Here is a 5,771-nt window from a genome sequence, read left to right as displayed (position 1 = left end):
ATAGTGTGCTTCAGCATTTATGAAAGTTGCTCTCAAAGAATAGAAGGGCCTCAGCATCACTTATAAAATAACAGCAAATATAACTGTTTAGATGTGCCATGAGACAGTAACATTACTCAAAAGCAAAAATAGGCCAAATCAATTTTAGATAAAATTCTAACTTAATACAAGAATGAGTTTCACATGAAATAATTTAAACTGGGTAACAACTAAAAATGCTCATCACATGCCACTTTTACATCAGAATCGAAGATGCAATTATCAAGTTCATTTATAGTCTGATCTTCACACTTTAAAAACTGTTCCACATGCTTAGTAGCCCACTTTTTCATGTAAATTTCTGCTTGAATTACAAAGCAATTTTATAGAAAAAATACAACTGCATTCTTTTTCACTGCATAATTCCCAGCCCAAACTTTTCCAGAACTTCCATTTTGAATGGAATGACCTAATGAAAACACCTGAAAACAGATTCTTTCCCTATTATGCTCAGAGAAAAACGGCTGGTATTCTCCCATCAGCATGACACTGCCAGTGGTAAGGTCCCTTCCTAAAAGGATTATCAGCTCTCCCTCAGGTAATTTCACTTTACTCTATGTAAATGGTATCATCCACAAGGGCAATATAGAAACAAACCTCTGTAAACCTGGTCCTGGACTTGCATTCAGGGTAAACACTACCTACATGACCATTTGGATGAAATTGCAGCATGGTTGCATGTCATTCTGTGATTATTTGCTGCAAACTCGAAAGTTAGATGTTCATACTTCGTGCTCTAGTAAGACTGATAGTGAAAAACCTTTGGAAGGGATAAAAAGACCCTGATAAGAGAGGCCTGTCTTTGCTGCCAGGAACATGTTCATTTTGTTACCTGTGAAAGATTAAGCTGGCAATTTCCACTGTTTAATTTACAAGTTCTCTTTTTTCAGACTATATGTAATTTTATGGCTAATGAAGTGGGAGACAATGGTGAAAACTAGAAACTATGATTTCACCCACCCAGCACAGGCAGTTGGCAGTAGTTGGCCTGTTTAACCATCTCCAGTTTCTCAAAACTCTGGGCTAGGTAACATCCCTAGAAACAAGTAAAATGCAAGTGATTCAGTTTCATGCTCTTCTAGTCTTTTGTACTTCTGCTGATCCTTCACCCCAAGTACAAATTTCTTGTTGTGTTGATGACTTTCCATAAGTATCTTTTCTGTATCTTGACCTTAGTCTTCTCAGGTCATTTCACATGGGACACAAAGGGAAAGATATTCCTCATTGCTAAGTCTCAAAAGTTTCAACCTAGGGCCTGCCTTTTCAGACTGTAATTACAGTTTACAACATTCAGCTTTGAACGCTGTCTTTCCCTCTCTTCCAAAAGCCTCACCTTTTTCACCCAGATACACTGTTCTGTTCAAGATTGTCTAAGAATTCCTGGTGTGCTTAATGAGTCAGAAGGCTGTAACATCACACTGAGATGTGTTCCCTCACTTATCACATGTTCTGTTCACCTACTCCCTTTTCAATATTGTCAGAAGAAAAGATATTTCTATCTTCATGCCATCTTGCTTCACTATCTTGACTCCCCTCTTATATTTTTATACATTACTTCTTTTGCTGCGGGAAAACCCAGCTGTCCTTCAGCTTTCAAAATCACGCTGAGACAAAAAACTAATCTATTCAACAAAACTTTTTTCCTCTTGTCCTTGAGAAGGTTCTTTTTCATCCTTCTGTGCCTAACACTAACATGCCTCTTAGGAATCTAGCATAAAATATTAAATATATTTGAAGGAAATGCTTGATAGATACCAAAAGCTATTTTTCAGTTTGAAGTTTTGAAGCAAAATTATTACATATGCAACCACAAAAAAAAAAAAAAAAAAAAAAATTTTTTTCAAGATTATTCCATTTTAGTTTCAGGTGACTGTGTTTTTGACATCTGAACATCCTGGATCAAAGCAGGCTCTGTACTGGAAGCCTGTGTAATCCAAATTGTGAGTAAGGATAAAACTTACTTCTTTCCTTTGGACTTCCAAGGCAGCAAACAGCGTAGCTTGCAATTGAAGCGTATTGTATGTTTCAGAGAAAAATATTTTTGTTGATTTCAGTCCATATCAAACAGAAGAGTTTCTACAGAACTTTCATACTTACTGCGTTTTATTTTATGTTTCAGTTTCTTCCACGCACCTATAGATCAAACACTACTCCTCCTGCACACAACCATAACAGTTACCAACACAATGTGGGGGACAAGAGGGTAAGAAATCCTTCTTACAACATCAACACATGTACCCACAAGAGAAAACAACAAAAAAATTATCCAACTAACCAGGTTGTGCCTGATACTTGCCTACCAGACACAACTAGCAAGGTCTGCTATTGTAACAGAAACAAAAATGCTTCTTGTAACATTATTATAAAAGAGCAATTCTCAGAAATAACCTTTCATCAGTCAACATTCAATCAGCTTCAAATAACAGAAAATAAGAAGAACCTGCAGTACTGCTCATGGAAATAGTTTAGAAATACAGTAGTAATAAGAGTTCTTTTGCTTGTGGGATCTCAGTAATACCAGCATCCAAGTAAAAGTAAACTGTAAGAAATTTCACTCAAACCATTTCATATGGAATTCCCTTAAACCATTTGTCCTTTTTTAAAATCTAAATTGAAAACTCTTTAATCCACAAAGTTAATAGTTCGTTACTTCCATGGGCCTGAAGCACACCCATTCAAACAAAATGTAGATGTAAGCAAATTTCAGCATTTGCCATAGGCTGACTGAAGCCTGGCTTTCTAGATCTGTGCAGGAAACCTTTGTTGTATTTGGCAGCCTCTCTTGTGGAGCTCTCAGGATTTTTTTTTTTTTTGGTCTAGGGACATAATTGCTCAATACAGGAAGAAAATTTAGCCAAAAAAGTCAGTTGCAGATACCTTTTCTATTTTACTTTGACAATCTAGATTATTTTGAATGTTTCAAAAGCTACACATCCTCTAGGACAAGATTGTTTAACACTGCAAAATAACCTTCAGTCCTGCTCCTCAGACCTGACAGTTAACTTATGAGCACAGATTCCACACAAGTCATTGTGTGGCTAACAAACAATACATTTTATACAGAAACTGAGTACTTATCAAATGCTCTGCTTTGTCAGCCAAGTAATTTAGTTCCTTCTAGGCCATCATGTAAGAGACTAAACATTTCTGATTCCTTTTTCTCCTCCATGCAGAAGTCACTGGACGCACTGCAGTAACAACATACCTAGTCTCTGGGGGAAGGGAGGGCCTCAAATTGCTCAAGAGCTAGCCTGCTGGCTAACCAAAGAGAAGATTTTAATGGCTCTGGCAAGAGCTCTGTCTGGCCTTTCACAGCCAGGAACCATGAGTTCTCCTAAATGATGACAGCTGCAATTCTTAGGGAAGAGCAGAAGGCAAAATATTTATCCACAAGTGTCAAGTATCATCTAACTCAATCATCGTTGAAATAGGAAATATCTGCATGAAATTATAAAAAGCAGGCACATGGCAAAATCTTACTCTAATTAATTAAAGGACATTAGCTACCTAAACACCTATTAAGGCAGCAAAACAGCAGGACACACCATCAGGACACAGATGTGGAATGCATTGGGGACGTTTTTCTTTAGAGACACAGGAAATCCCTAGGGAGTGTTGGTTTCTTTACCTCTGATACTGATCATGAAACTATTCACAAATTTGAAATTTGGAAGAAATTAATTTGGAAATTTAAAAGTTTTGTATTCTAAGCAGGAAAGGTGTAGCAGTAGTAAAGATAATGGGCTTCAGAGGAAAACAAAACAAAACAAAACATTTAATGCTGTTTTACTGTAGTTTACAAGTACAATAGCGCTGAAGACAATGTAAAGCCTCTTATGGATCTTGAAGCAAAAGTACACAGAACATATCACAAGAATTTATATGAATTACCTTCAAAAAGGGTGTAATAAAAGTTGAAGTAGTAAGGTCAAACTGAAGTCTGTTAGACTACGGAAACGATAATAGCTTCAGGATGTATTAATTTACTCAGAGCAAGCCATGAATTAAATACGTAGTCAATAGGAGAATGCATTGAAACAAACAAACAAAGAACCAGCACAAATAAGCAAATAATTCCAACTAAAAATTTTGGAGGGAAAGGATTTAGAGGAACAGGTGTCTTGGGAAGATTCTCTCTCACAGGAATTACAAGTATGCAAAAAATAGGTAAATCAGATTAACATTAGTTTTACCACAATGTCCAAAGAATTTTAATTGGCCTAAACTGACCCAGATGTCCTAAAACAGTACAACCTGAGGTGTTTATTCATAAAAACAAGACTTTAGTCCAAGAGAAAGAGAGTAAAACTACATCAAATACAATTTGAACAGGAGACTGAGTTAGTGTTCATGAACACCAAGGTACCCCAAATAAACGCTTTCATTACACTGTGTGTTTTCTCACGTCCATTTATCTAATTATAAATTGTTTCAAATATCTGGTAAACTCCACGAGTTCTGTAACTCTTAAAAGCAAGTTTCTTTTACAGTGTTTTGGTGCAGATGGACCAGAAGCACAGTATGTAGCAACCTCAGGTTTTTTCTGTAGAATACATTTCAAGACGGCCATGAAGTAAGTCCAGAAGTGTTGGAGAACGGCTTGCAGAGAGCAAGGCCATGGCTCCCTGCAGGAGCTGGTCGGCCATAGCTCCCTGCAGAAGTCGGTCCCAGCCACCTGAGGTAAACAGAGGAAAAAACCCAGCGTACATTGATGATAACAAGGATTGTTGTGAGAACACAGAGATAAGTTGGGGGCGCACTACGACCTTGGGGGGTGAAGGGAAGCAGCCCTGGGAGAGAAGCAGGTTTACAGCAAGAAAGATGTTTATGCATACCAGAAATGCCACAAGGGGCTGGTGTATTATAATGTGATCTTTTGAATGTACCCAATGGCTGAGACATTATAATGTAGTTTCTTGAATGTATCCAATAGAGTTGCAAGTAGTGTATTGTAGGCTGCTTATATAAGGTGTGATTTCTCTCAATAAACTTGAAGCTTGCTCTATCATTCACATTGAATCGGCTGCTTGCTTCCTCCGCCCGCCGCAAGTGGCGCCCGAACAGGGTTTCCCAGACCCTGCTTTTCCATCAGACGGAACCCGGGAAGCGGCGGAACGGAAAAGTTGCGGAGCAGGAAGGCGATAAGGTCACTGTCGACGGCAGTATGGCAGGAGATGTGTGCCATCTCCTGAAGCGCCGGGATTTGTAAGTCTGACGTTGGAGCAGCGGATCCACAATATTGCTTCAGGAGATTTTGCGGACCAGGGGCTCCTATAGGCCGAAGTGTTATAAGTCAGGAAAGGCCATACGAAGTTTCTCAACTAAGGCTAAATTTGGGGAAACCTAGGAAAAGCCAGCACTGGTCGTTAGCTACTGATCGGATATTGCTGAAGGTTGTCCAGCTACGATACAGGAAAGGAATTTGAGAATGCCTGCCCGGGCAGGAGCGTGGAATAGGAGGTAGCCCTTAAAACTTTTATTTTGCTTTTTAGAAAAGCGGGGAGTAAGTCCGATAAAAAAATTAGCCACGCTGATTGGTCTGGGCAAGGCTAAGGGACACTTTAAAGAGCCAAATTTATTGTTTGAAGAGGCAGAATGCTGTGATAATCTTTTAGACCCTGATGCTGTAAATCCTGAAAAAGAATCTGAACTGTCTGGCCTGTGTCCTCCCTTAATTGGGGATGATCTGTAGATAAAAGTGAGGCGGAAAAAAAAAAAAAAAAAAAAAAAAG

Source organism: Athene cunicularia (assembly GCF_003259725.1).
Source record: "Athene cunicularia isolate RWA chromosome 7 unlocalized genomic scaffold, athCun1 chr7_part1, whole genome shotgun sequence".
Classification (NCBI taxonomy): domain Eukaryota; kingdom Metazoa; phylum Chordata; class Aves; order Strigiformes; family Strigidae; genus Athene; species Athene cunicularia.
This window is presented reverse-complemented; position numbering follows the sequence as displayed.